A 14,455-nucleotide genomic window follows, 5' to 3' on the forward strand; every position below is an offset into this window, starting at 1 on the left:
CTTCTCTCTCTGAAGTAAATATTAAAAAAGGATTTATATCTTTGCAAATTTGCTTAGCCTTCAATTTTAATCTAACAACCTTTTCTTTAAAATTACATTTTACTCTATTTTGTTTTACATTATACCTCTGTCAACATCCTATTTCCCAGAGAGTTTCACCAGCAACAACCTACTGAAAGCTGATGTTCTCAGGCTTCAAGCATGATTCTGTTAGCCAAAGTTCAATCAGAAAATACAAGGCTTAAGGAAGTATTGGGCTAAATAAAGTATAATTGAAAATTATACTTTCTCCATTGAAGGCGTAGTAATTCTCTCTACAACATCAAAAGTATTCTTTTCATTGTGTTGCAATATTTAAGAAATCAGAGTCAAATAGGTATAAACTAGCAATAGTTAAGGTTGAATAATTGTAGTAATATCCTTGTAATAAAAATAATCATAATCTTGTAATAAATTCTGATGCTAATCTATGAAAGTATCAAAGATATTAAAAGGGTGTTTTTGTTGAAGAAAGCTGTTTTTTATCATTCTGTAATTTTTGTCCAATTCTCAAACTTCTATTTTAATTGTAGTGATTGTCTCATGCAATAAAAATATTTAGTATTGCCAATAGTGTTTTAGCCTTGGGGAAAAAGTACTCAAGTAGCTTTGTGTGAGCTTGGCTTAATGCTAAGGTAAACAATTCATTTAGTTCTTCTCACAATTCAAAGATAGCATATAGCTTATAGTAGTGATTCCCAAACTTTCTGGCTTGGAAGCCCCAAAGAACTTTTGTTTATATTATGCATTATATCTATCAATATATATACTGTGTCCAAAATTATAACAGAACATTTAAAAGTATTAAGTATTTTAAAATAATAAACCCAATACATATTAATAAAAAGGTTTTTATGAAAAAACCATTTTCCAAAATGAAAATTTAGTGAGAAGAGTGGCACTGTTTTACATTTTTGCCAAACTCTTTGATAGCTAGCTTAAAAGAGAGCTGGCTTTTTATTTCTACTTCTACATTCAATATGTTACATGTTCCCTTCTCATGAAACTGTGTGAATGTTAGTTTTTGATAACTAAATGACTACTGGTATTTTGAGCAGCCTATATACCTTGACTAAGGAAAACAAGTTATGTGAACCTTGGGGAGCCCACTTAATTCAGAGCACCACTTTCCTCATTTACTTCTCAAATATGATACCTACCACTTTACAGACAACTGAAGTGAAGAGCAAATGAAATGTTTGTAAAAATGCTTTGTAAAGTCCTAAATAAATATTGTTACATAAAGGCTCTCATCGTCCCAATATACATACATACACACATGTACACACACACACATACGCATTCACACTCTCCCTTTTCAAAACCTAAGTTGTAAGGAAACTGGAAATTTGGGGCATTAACACTGAATTTCCATTGGAAAGAATTCACTCTACTAAGAATGGACAATGGAACCTTTAGGTCAGACATGGCAAAATAAAAACATTGAAGATTAAAACATTAAATAGAATATCACAGTTTCCAATCAAGATTTTAAAATCCTTGGATGGAAACTGGAAAGCAAATACATTTTGACTAATAGATTAATAAATCCATTGCAATGAAAGCTAAAGAGCACACTATTAGACTGTGGTTCTCAACTTTGCCTGCACATTGAGATCTTTAAAAACCTGATGCTTTGGGGGTGCCTGAGTGGCTTGGTCTGTTGAGCATCCGGCTTCGGCCCAGGTCATGGTCTCACGGTTTGTGGGTTCAAGCCCTGCGTTGGGCTCTGTGGTGACAGCTCAGAGCCTTGGAGCCTGCTTCGGATTCTGTTTTTTTCTCTCTCTCTCTCTCTCTCAAAAATAAACATTAAAAAAAACAAACAAAACCTGATGCTTTGGCCCTATACCTCAGAGATTCTGTTAGGGCTTTGACCTAAACATCTACAGGTGAATCCAGTAGCAGCTAAGGGTAAGAACTGCTGGTATAAAGAATACTAAACTTTAAAGCTCGTGGGTGGTTAAGTTGGTTAAGTGTCCCACTCTTGATTTTGGCTTAGGTTATGATCTCATAGTCATGGGATCAAGCACCCCATTTGGCTCCATGCTGTGGAGACTGCTTAAGATTCTCTCTACCCTTCCCCTGCTGCTCATGCTGTCTCCTTCTCAAAAAAAAAAAAAAAAAAAAAAAAAAGGCTACCTTATGTTTAGTTCTAGAGATGAAAAACAAAACAGAAACAAAAGCAAACAATCATTTCTTTCTAATTGATTTCTACATATTGGCATGGAATTAACTGAAACCTTAAATTCTCCTGCAGTAGTTTATTTTTACTAGTGATATTTCACAGTTTTTCCCAATGCGTAAAAACAATGCCTTTATCTTCTCAATTATTTCTTGTGGGGATGAGGAAGGGAGATGTTATACTTCATGGATGGCCCTAACAGAAGCCTGTTCAGTTCATGTGAAGGCTCTTAAAAAGAAAGAGAGGGGCGGGGAGGGAGGAAGGAAGGAAGGAAAAAAAAGTGGGATTATTACTTTGCAAGGACTTAGATTACAACTGTTAATAGGGTAAATATTCCCTCCCCCACTTGCGCTTTGTCTTCTCTCTCACAAAAATAAATAAATGTTAAAAATAAAATTAAATAAATAAATAAATAAATAAAGGGGGGCACGTGGGTGGCTCAGTCGGTTAAGTGTCTGACTTCGGCTCAGGTCATGATCTCACGGTTCATGAGTTTGAGCCCTGCGTCAGGCTCTGTGCTGACAGCTCAGAGCCTGGAGCCTGCTTTGGATTCTGTCTCTCTCTCTCTCTCTCTCTCTCTCTCTGCCCCTCCTCCATGTGTGCTCTCTGTCAAAAATAAATAAATAAACATCAAAAAAATACATAAGCAGTGTAGGGCTGAAATGCTTGCTTTAGGTATTCATAATTCAGACTCTCATCTTGTTGCTCCACTGATCCCTAGAGCAGTGTTTCTCAAATTGTGTTGTCCACCCAACGTCGTCCTCTGCATTGTTGAAGATAGTTCACCACAATCCCCACTGGGTCAGTGCTTCAGCCAGAAGGGAAGGAAACAAGGAGGGGCCTACCTGTTGACTCTAAGGTTTGTCCTGGAAGTTGTACATTATCCCTTCCATTCACATTCCCTTGGCCAAAACTTAGTCACATGACCATACCCAAAGGAGGCTAGGTGTAGTCTTTATCCTGGAACATATCTGCCCAGCAAATTTGGAGATTCTATTACTAAATAAGTGTGGCTATTGGAGTCAGCTGGCAGTCATTGCCACAGAGGAAAAACAATACTTATGTGTTGGCTATGATGATTTTAAGGTGTCAAATGGAGCTTTTGAGTACGTAGTTGGATAGATTTATAGAGCTAAGTAAAGTTCCATCACAGAGATATAAATTAAAAGGCAACAGAATACAGATAATATTTGAATCTTTGGCACTGGATAAAATTACTTAAAACAGTAAAGACAGAAGAGAAGAAATCCCAGGACTGCAATATTTAGAACTCTGGTTGAGAAAGAGGAACCAACAAACTGAGAAGGAGCATCCAGTGAAAGGAAACCATTTGAGAGGCTCAGTGACAGCAAATTCTACTGATTAGTCAAATCATGGGGATGGATAATTCAACATTTCAGCAGAAAGGACTCACTGGTGAACTTGATAAAGATGTTTCGGTGGAATGATGGGGATGAAAGCCCAGCTGGAGTAGTTAAGGAAAGAACTGGGGTGCAGAAAGAGAGAAGAAGTACAACTCCTCTTTGGAGGAGTTTTACAATGAATGGGAGCAGAGAAATGGGCAGTAATTTGAGTGGGATAGGAGTCGGATGAGAAGGAGATATTTTTATTGTTTTATTCAGATGGAAAATATGATTACCTGCAGAGTTGTGAAGAGATACCCACAGAGCCCTCTCCACTTCCCCAGTGATGTCACCTCTTTCTTGGCCTCAGCAGTGCTATCATCATGTCTGAAAGGAAAACCCATTGAGATCTACATGTTTTTGCCAAGGCTTCCTTAATCCTGCCTTCCTATACTCTCCCTACACTCATGGCTTCACTATGATAATTGGCCTTACAGACTATCATGAGTAATCTAAACACATCCTATACCCCTGTTTCTATCAGCATCCACTATAAGTCCAAGACTCCCAGGTCATCACTCCACCATCCCCCTTACCTGATTCAATCTTATACCCTTCCATATGCCTCAAACATCCTAAACTGAGAGGCCATCATAGGCAAAAGCCCCATACCTTCACCCTTTTTTCTGAACACTCCCTTCACCAAACTTGGCATCTACTTAAGGGCACTGACTCTCCCATTGCCCTCTCTAATGGGAGCTGTTGTCTTTTCCAGACCCTCTAACCAAAGTATGTCGAGGTAGAGTGAGGTTCTTCCCAGTTTCCCATTTTGGCTGCCCGCCTATCCCTCTCTCCTCACCAAAACTCTTCAACTCTTTAAAAGCTCATACTGGCAGAGCATTCCATATGATACCCTATTTTCCAAAGTCGTAGATCCCTAGATCTATGATTTTAGCACTGGACTTTCTGCCTGACTTTTCAGCACTTCTCCTATCATCATTCTCAGTTGTGTCAATATCCAAGTAGACAATCTTTCCAATACTCAGTCCTTTGACCTCTCCTCCTCCAGCCATCTTGTTTTCCACACAACTGCAGCCAACCACTCCCATTGGTTTATCTTAGAGCAGTAATTTTTTGGTATTTGTTAAATTTTTTTTAATTAAAAAAAAATTTTTTTTTAGAGTATGAGCAGGGGAGTGGGGCAGAGGGATAAAGAGAATCTTAAGCAGGCTCCATGCTCATAGCACAGAGCCCTGACGCAGGGCTTGAGCCCATGACCCTGGGATCATGACCTGAGCCAAAATCAAGAGGTGGACACTCAACTGACTGAGCTACCCAGGCTCCCCTAGACCTAGTAATTTCAAACTTTATTGCTTGTATATTCCTAAAAGAATTTTGAAAAACTATGTATTGTCTTGCACACTTTTTTCTTTTAGAAGTGCAATGCAAACAGAAAAAAGTGTGATGCAAAGCAATCTTAATGTTCTCCCTTAACAAAGGTTCATATATGTCTCTCTCATTTCAATCCACTTGCTCAACTAACCATATTGTTAGTGTCATTTAATTCTTTTCTCTATTTGGCTAAAATAGGGAATCTAAGCCTTGACTTGTACCTTTTCACCTGAACTTACTTGGCTCCGTCAGTGACCAAACCAAGTGGAATCTCTACTCCACATTCAAAATTGCCTCCATTTGCCTTACTCAATTTTTGGGTAAAGACTCTAGTGACAGCAAGATCACAATGCATAAACTACAAGAGGTTTTGCAAGACTTGTACATAAAACTGGATAGCTCCAAAACATTAAAAGAACTACAGTCCTAGGTGCTGTCCAGAGTGCCAGCATCTGTGTGATTAAACAGCTTGGAAATTTTGGAGAATGGCTCTGACTTCAGTCAATGCCTCACACATTTTAAGTTGACACTTAATATGTTCCTAGGTGTGAGTTCCATTTTGTTAATAAAAAGTATTAAACATCATACAAAATGAAGACTATAAGTGGAAAACTATCTTAAGATTTGATATAACTATGGGAATGCAAGCTGGTGCAGCCACTCTGGAAAACAGTATGGAGGTTCCTCAAAAAAAAAAAAAAAACAACAACAACAACTAAAAACAGAACTACCCGACGACCCAGCAATTGCACTACTAGGTATTTATCCAAGGGATACAAGTGTGCTGTTTTGAAAGGACACATGCACCCCCATGTTTATAGCAGCACTATCAACAATAGCCAAAGTATGGAAAGAGCCCAAATGTCCATCGATGGATGAATGGATAAAGAACATGTGGTATACATATATACAATGGAGTATTACTCGGCAATAAAAATGAAATCTTGCCATTTACAACTATGTGGATGGAACTAGAGGGAATTATGCTAAGTGAAATTAGAGAAAGACAAAAATCATATGACTTCACTCATATGAGGACTTTAAGAGACAAAACAGATGAACATAAGGGAAGGGAAACAAAAATAATATAAAAACAGGGAGGGAGACAAAACAGAAGAGACTCATAAATATGGAGAACAAACAGAGGGTTACTGGAGGGGGTGGGGGAGGGGGGATGGGCCAAATGGGTAAGGGGCACTAAGGAATCTACTCCTGAAATCATTGTTGCACTATATGCTAAGTAATTTGGAAATAAATTTTTTATTTTTTTATTTTTTTAAATGTTTATTTTATTTTTTGAGACAGAGAGAGACACAGCATGAGCAGGGAAGGGGCAGAGAGAGAGGCAGACACAGAGTGTGAAGCAGGCTCCAGGCTCTGAGCTGTCAGCACAGAGCCTGACGCGGGGCTCGAACTCACGAACTGTGAGATCGTGATCTGAGCCGAAGTCGGACGCTTAACCGACTGAGCCACCCAGGCGCCCCTGGATTTAAATTTTTTAAAAAATTAGATTAAAAAAAAGATTTGATATAACTAAGTTAAATAAATATTTATTTAACTGAATAAATACTGTAAAGTTTCTCCATTTCTATTTTATTCAATACCTCTTAAAAATTTTAGTAGTCCTGGGGTGCCTGGGTGGCTCAGTTGGTTAAGCGTCTGACTTTGGCTCAGGTCATGATCTTGTGGTTTTTGAGTTCAAGCCCCACGTCAGGCTCTGTGTTGACAGCTCAGAGCCTGGAGTCTGCTTCAGATTCTGTGTCTATGTCTCGGCCCCTCCCCTGCTCATGCTCTGTGTCTGTCTGTCTCTCAATAATAAATAAATGTTAAAAAAAATTTTTTTTAATTTTAGTAGTCCTGCAAAATAGTCAAGTTGCTTTCAAAAGAATCAAGGTCACTAATTTTATGGTATCTTCTGTTTGGAATTCAGAAGACCCTAACATAGGCCAACATGTCCTGTTTCTAACTGGACTTCAGCCTCAGCAAAAATAAGTATAAAATGAAGAAAGACAGATTTGAGGTGTCTTGATTAATCACTCTAGGGGGCTGCCCAAAAACAAGAATCCAGTTTATTCCTTTGGCACTCAGGAGAATTTCACCCCAGGGTAACGGATCCTAACAAGGTTTCACTTGGGTAAAAGGTAAGCCTTTCTTTTGTAAAATGGACTATTATTCTTAGGCATATTCATTTTGGGAAAGGGTACCTGTGGAAACTGAAGAGCTGGAAATTGATTCCCTTAAATGTATCTGTGTAAGGCAGAACTAAAATATATTGTCAGACACCAGGATAGTGTCACTTTTGGTGTGGGGGAAGGGGGTGGGGTGGAGAATATTACCAAAGTCTTGTTGCTTTTATTCCCTGATCATCTCTTGAGTATCTTTATTTCTCTGAATGTCCATGGCTACTACCCTGGACATGCTATTTCTAAATCTTTTTTTTTTTTAATTAAAAAAAATGCTTATTTATTTTTGAGAGAGAGAGAGAGAGAGAGCGAGCACGAGTTGGGGAGGGGCACAGAGAGGGAAACACAGAATCCAAAGCAGGCTCCAGGCTGTGAACTGTCAGCACAGATCCTGACATGGGGTTGGAACTCACGAACTGTGAGATCATGACCTGAGCTGAAGTTGGATGTTTAGCTGACTGAGCCACCCAGGCCGCCCCAGCTAGTATTGATATTCTGATTTAATTTCTGAGATTGTACTGTTTCAAAGATTATGATTATTATCAAAATACTAACAAAGAATGTAAAGTGAATACTAGGTAGAAAAATGATTAATTCAAAACAAAGGGAAGAAATAATATAAAAGTAGTTTTTATCACAAAACTAACTGCAGTGGGAACTTTATTTTTATTTATTTTTTAAATATTTATTTATTTTGAGAGAGAGAGAAGGAGCATGCAAGTGGGGGAGGGGCAGAGAGAGAGGGAGAGAGAGAATCCCAAGCAGGGTCGACACTCAGCTCAGAGCCCTAGGTGGGCTGGATTTCATCAACTGTTGAGGTCATGACCTGAGCAGAAATCAAGTCAGATACTGACTGAGCCACCCAGATGCCCCTCTAAAAGGAAATTTAAATCTATTTATATGCCAAGTTCAAAAAGATAACTCTATTATAGTACAGTATTTGTCACATATATTGCAATTACTTATTCACTTATCTCTTCTACTAGCTTGTGAGCTTTGGAAAAAGGAATTGGGTCTTAATCCATTTTGCATCTTTGGTCTCCAGGATAATGTCTAACACACAATAGGCACTAGATATTTGTTGGATAAATGAATCCATACAATACAGAATATTGCATAGAATATACAACACCTACATATCATACTTTCTACAATCTATAGCAAACTGTTTAAGCAGTATCCATGAGCTTTCTTTTTTTTTTTTTCAATTTTTTAACGCTGATTTTTTTATTATGTGTCTTTATTTTTGAGAGGCAGAGACAGAGCACAAACAGGGGAGGGGCACAGAGAGAGGGAGACCCAGAATGGAAGCAGGCCCCAAGCTCCGAGCTGTCAGCACAGAGCCTAATGCAGGGCTGGAACCTACAAACTGCAAGGTCATGCATGACCTGAGCCGAGGTCGGACACTCAACCCACTGAGCCACCCAGGCGCCCCTAACATTTATTCATTTTTGAGAGACAGAGAGATAGTGCAAGCAGGGCAGAGGCAGAGAGAGAGGGAGACACAGAATCTGAAGCAGGGTCCAGGCTCTGAGTTGTCAATACAGAGCCCAACCTGGGGCTCAACCCACGAACCGTGAGATGAAGTCAGATACTTAACCGACTGAACCACCTAGACTCAGCCCCTTCATAAGCTTGCTTAAGATTGTCATGATCCTGTCAAGAAAACCATCATCCCAGGGTTCCTAGCTGGCTCAGTTGGAGGAGCATGTTACTCTTGCTGTCCTGTCAGGAGTTGGAGCGCCATGTTGAGTATGGAGATTAGAAATAAAACTTAAAAGGGGCACCTGGGTGGCTCAGTCAGTTAACTGTGGGACTTCAGCTCAGGTCATGATCTCTGGGTTCAGGAGTCTGAGCCCAGCATGGAGCTCTGTGCTGACAGCTCAGAGCCTGGAACCTGCTTGGATTCTGTCTTCCTCTCTCTCAGCCCCTCCCCCCCGGCTCACACTCTGTGTTTCTCTCTCTCTCAAAAATAAATAAACATAAAAAAAAATAAATAAATAAAACTTTTAAAAAACTTACAAAAACCCCTCATCATCTATCAGGTATTTTAATGTGCCTTTATAAACTTCTAAACACATTCCTTATGACGCTGTATTTAATAATCGTCTTTGACTTCGAGTACAAAAATTATGTGAGGAACACACAAGAAAAGTCATGACTTCTTTTCTTCTTAGATTTGAGGTTTAAGATGATTCTGTAAGGGAGAAAGAGAACAAAACTAACCTCATTAAAAACGGGAAGTCTCCATACATTAATTTTAGTCTTCCTGATAGCACGGAACTTGCATGTTGCAAATTATCTGCTACGTATCATGCACAGACATCCCAAATCCCGAATTTGGCAGGAGTATCTCTGGAAAATATGGCTGGGAGGGCGTGGGTGTTATGCTTTTCCTCCCAGGGATCAGGCGGAGGCACTAACTAGTCCAGTCATGACAGGACTCAGCATCCTAGCCCAAGAGATCTGACTAAACCTTGGGCCTCTGTCCCGGAGTACGTGGGAGGGGAGTAAGCCCCGGCTCAGTGGGACCCGCAAAATCTCGGGGGCCGAAACACTAGGCCACCCGTTCGGGCTGCTGCTGAGACCGGAAAGGGGCCGGGACCTTCCGGTCCCCCCGCGCCGCAGCCGGCTGGCTCAGTACCCCCGCAACCCTAGATTATGTCCGACGTGGCGCCCACGCGGCGCCACCTCAGCGCCGGCCGTCGGCGGGGACTAGGACACAGAAAGCGAAGGGGCACTGGCACACTAGCGCCCGGCGTGGCTGTACCTGGAGCCGCAGCCCACGGGCCTCAGCGGCCTTGACGCGCACGCAGCTCCGCCCAGTGCCGCTCGCGGTAGGGGCGGGACAGCTGAGCTGGCCCGAGCGGATTCGCCCAGATTCGGCTGGGGGCGGAGCCCCACCGCCTAGCTATGACTAGCCCCTCCCCGTCTCCCCGCCCCTGGGGCCCGCAGGAAATAGGGGCGGGCCCCGGGGCCTAGTGTGGCGGGAGGAGGAGCAGGGATGCGGTGGAGTGCAGAGTCCGGGAGGGCCTGACTGCGGGGGAATGAAGCCTCCGCCTTCTCGGGCAGAAGCTTTTAAATACGGGTTCGGCCCGGGACTCTGGGTGCAGTGCTTGGCAGCCTGAGGGAGGGGCGTGCGGTGAGGGGAGGTCAGGCGGAGCAGAGCGAGAGTGAAGAAGCTGCGGCAGCGCGGCGGGTAGCGAGGAGCTGTCCGAGCCGTCGGGATAGGAGGGGCCGCTGCGCTTGTTGTCTGGAAGTGGGTAAGCGCCTTGCCCGGGCTCGCCCCGCTGCCCCGTCGGGAAAGTCCCGGGTCCCGGCGGGATGTGCAGGGAGCGGGGCGGGGGAGTGCGCGCTGCTCTCGGTCGCGCTGTGCGCTCGGTCCAGGGCTCCCCAGTCTCAACGACCCTGGTCTCCTTTGGGCTCAGGGTGGGAATCGCCTTTTGGTCCTCTGCCCTGAGGATGGAATAGCTTGAGCTTTTTATTCTAGACTCGCGAGTCTTCCAGCCGCTTCTCTTTCTGCTTTTTCTCACTTTCTGGCTTGAAACAAATGAGATTTCCCCAGAAAGCCAAACGTCCACCTAAGGAAGTCGTCCTCTGGTTAGGGACCCCATTTTGATCTCAGAGTCATAGTCTTTTGTTTGTGTTTAGTCTGTTCACCTGGGGAGCTGCTTGCTTTCCTTCTGTCACTAGCCTTAAGAAACTACAATGAAAACGAAGCTAGAAAGCCCTTTTGAGGGCGAAATCCTATCTATCCCACGATAGACATTCTATCGTGACATCTGCATGGGCTGTCCTGGAATCCATTGTTGGCAGCCACACCGTATAGTTGCTTTATTTCATGTCGGGGAAGGCCTCCTTGGGTGCTTCAGGAGATCATGTTTGTGTGAGACCTTGAAAAATCATACTTCTTATATATAGGAAGATAGCTGACTAGGCTTGAATATTCTGGTATATAGAAAGGAGGGATTCACTGCTAGGGAGCTTTTCACGGATATACAGAGGAGTAGCTGTCCATTGACTGCCCTCAAAGACACAGTGAGTCTTTGAGTTTCTTCAAACCCCCTAAGAAATGGAGAACAGTAGTCTGGTCTGTTTCTTCAGGGAGGTTCTGGAAATGAAAGAGCTTACTGTCTGTTCTGAGATGTGCTTGTTAGTACCCAGCATCTAGTTTAAGGTAAGTGGTAGACAATCCTGGTTGAAAGGATCGCCTTTCTTCTCCCATTGCTGTACTCCTTTCTGGGACATAAAATCTGTAACTAATGAGCATACTTTATCTTCCCTCTTATTACTTTCAGCGCTTTATATGATGCCCTTTAGATACAATGTTAACATTGCCTTTCTCACTGAAGAAATATTTTTCTTGGGTCAGGCATCTGTTAGTACTTAATTTTTGGAAATGACTAAGGTTGATTGTGTGTGTGTGTGTGTGTGTGTGTGTGTGTGTGTGTGTGTGTGTGTGTGAAGTTGATGTATCCAACTATAACGTCCATTGCCTTAGCTACTGGATAATTATGCAGGGTATACTGAAGCGATTATATTCAGCGTAGATTGTAATAGGACCTTCGATATTTGTTAGCCACATCTTCTAGGTTGAAGTATTGATCTGAATTTATAAAATTTTAGATGAAGAGTAGTTTTGGAACAGCCTAGTTTGTTGAGATTTTCCCAAAATACAGAGGTGAAAGCTCATTTCAAATTGATACATTCAGTAAGCAAACATTCCCATTTCCCTGATAGCACAATAGAAGGTCAGAAAGTACACAAAAGTAGAAATGGAATATGGAATCAGAAGACATCTGTGTCAGCCACAGTATATCACTAACACTGTATCAAGCTCCATAATAAAGTTTATTGAAGATTTTATTAAAACTTTCAAGTGACCATTAATGGAGACTTGCACAGATTCTACATCTAGCTTCTTTAGTAATTTCCCCATTGTCATCTACAAGCCACGCTTCATATGAAATAGCAATGCAGGGTAACCCAAAACACATGTAGTTCTATAATATAGGTCCATCAATAGTTTACCCCAGCTGCTGTATGTAAGGCATGGTGAATACAGCCTGGCAATCAAGGTGGATAAGAAGTAACTCTGGAAAGGCATGAAATTCTACATAAAAAAGAGGATGATAGAATTCTGGACAATTTCAGCAAAGATACAATGATTAGCCATCTGAGCTAAAGCTATTCAGCTAACAGTCTTCATCTCAAACAGGCTCTCATGGAGAGCTACTCATTCATTCAGTTAGTATTTATTGAGAGCCTACTGTTCTGAGTGCTGAGGTAACAGCAGCAGATAGGAACTGTTAGCCTAGGAGCGTGTTATTAAACTGTGAGCTCCTTGAACCCAAGAGTTGCATCATGTAGACACTCAATCTATGTTTATATAATAATGTTAACAGAGCCTGTTCTGGTTGAGATTGAGGGCATAGGATGCCCTAATAACCTGTTGGCTATGGGATTAATGGTAACCCCGAAACATCCTCTGGTCCAAAAATACTTTGAAATTCTTTTTGTGTATTCTAGATATACCGGTTGTGATAAGAGAGGCTGGCTAGCTGTTCAGTAAGGGAGTTACAGTGTGATAGTTCTTTAGGTTCATCACAGTTCAGAACTTGATCTTCTGCCTTGCATATCTGGAAGGTAGATTTATTTTTTCCTCCATGGACCCAGAGTTAATGAGGCTTTAGATGTTAACTTACAATGATTAAACTCATAAAAGACTAATGGATACACCAGAATGAAACTTTGGTATTAGAGTAGGGAAATTTTATTATAGTGCCTGGAATTCTTATGTCCCAAATCTGGGTCATCCCTTGCTAGTGTTATCCTGAGAATCTGAATTCATAAGAGAGAGTGGAATCAGAGCAAAGAATCTAAGGAGAACATTCCATCCAGACATTGGGAAAGCCTATTCTTGCCCCACCTCTGTGCAACCAGAACACTTCTGACTTCCAGATTCTGTGTCATTCTTCTCTAGACAGTGTTGAAATAAACACCACGTCATTCTTGTTCTTAACTCCCTCTTTCCAGGCTACAGGCTGATCCTCCTTTTTATTTTCCTTCAGTGGAATTTATTAGATTTTAGCTGCACTAATGCCATTGATTGTCATGGCTACTTTCAACTATGTTACTTTAACTTGTTAAATTATAGTCTCCTTAATGTCATGGACATGCTTCCCTGAAAGGGGCACTCGAGACACACTTTCAATTCATTTCTACCCTACGAGACAGTTATTACCTCTGGGGACCTGGCTGTCTTAGTTGGTAGAGCACGCAACTCTTGATCTCAGGGTTGTAAATTCAAGCCCCACGTTGGATGTAGAGATTACTTAAAGATAAAAAAAACTAGGGAGCCTGGATGGCTCAGTCAGTTAAGCATCTGACTTTGGCTCAGGTTGTGATCTCACGGTTCATGAGTTCGAGCCATGCATCTGGCTCTTTGCTGTCAGCACAGAGCCCACTTGGGATCCTCTGTCTCCCTCCCTATCTGCCCCTACCCTGCTCAGTGCGTGCTTCTCTCTCTAAAATAAATAATAAAAAATAAATAAAATTAAAGAGACAGTTATTACCTCTTACCACTTCTTAATACCCATATTTTTATCCAGCTAGGCAGATCTCACTTCTCTGGACTCCTTTCTGTATATGAGTCCTTATTTATTCCTTTTTTTTTCATCTGGAATGCCCTCCCCCACTTCCCATTTCTTTCTATATCCTACTTACTCTTTTTTTTTTTTTTAAAGTTTTTATTTATTTATGTTGAGAGAGAGAGAGAGGAAGCAGGGGAGGGACAGAGAGAGGGAGAGAGAATCCCAAGCAGGCTCCACACTATCAGCACAGAGCCTGATGTGGGGCTGGAACTCATGAACCATGAGATCATGAAATCAAGATCATGAGATCATGAAATCAAGAGCCAGATGCCCAACTGACTGAGCCACCCAGGTACCCCTCTCTTTTTTTTTTTTTTTAATGTTTTTTAAATGTTTATCCATTTTTGAGAGAGAGAGAGAGAGGACACGTGCACACACACACACACACACACCCTCCCCCACCCCCACCCCACACATGAGTGTGAGTAGGCGTAGAGAGAGAGGGAGACAGAAACCCAAGCCAACTAACTCCACTGTCAGCACAGAGGCCAGATCAGGGCTTGAACTCACAAACTGTGAGATCATGACCTGAGCCAAAATAAAGAGTCAGATACTTAATGACTGAGCCATCCTGGTGCCCACTATATCCTACTTACTCTTTAGGCCAAGCTTAGATTCTACATTTCCCTGATGTAGATACCTTCTTATTTTGATTCTCCCCCG

At 41.7% G+C, this 14,455-nt stretch overlaps 1 protein-coding gene across 1 annotated transcript in view; it reads left to right on the plus strand.

Moving 5' to 3' along the window:
* Positions 1–10,129: 10,129 nt before the first annotated feature.
* Positions 10,130–14,455, plus strand: part of UGDH (UDP-glucose 6-dehydrogenase) — a 31,761-nt gene continuing 27,435 nt past the window's right edge. Inside the window, exon 1 of the mRNA XM_025921829.2 lies at positions 10,130–10,402. The gene's annotated coding sequence lies outside the window, so the exon portion shown is untranslated. The remainder of the gene's footprint in view (positions 10,403–14,455) is intronic.

The sequence above is a fragment of the Puma concolor genome, chromosome B1 (assembly GCF_028749965.1).
Source record: "Puma concolor isolate L17-30 chromosome B1, mPumCon1.1.hap2, whole genome shotgun sequence".
Lineage (NCBI taxonomy): Eukaryota > Metazoa > Chordata > Mammalia > Carnivora > Felidae > Puma > Puma concolor.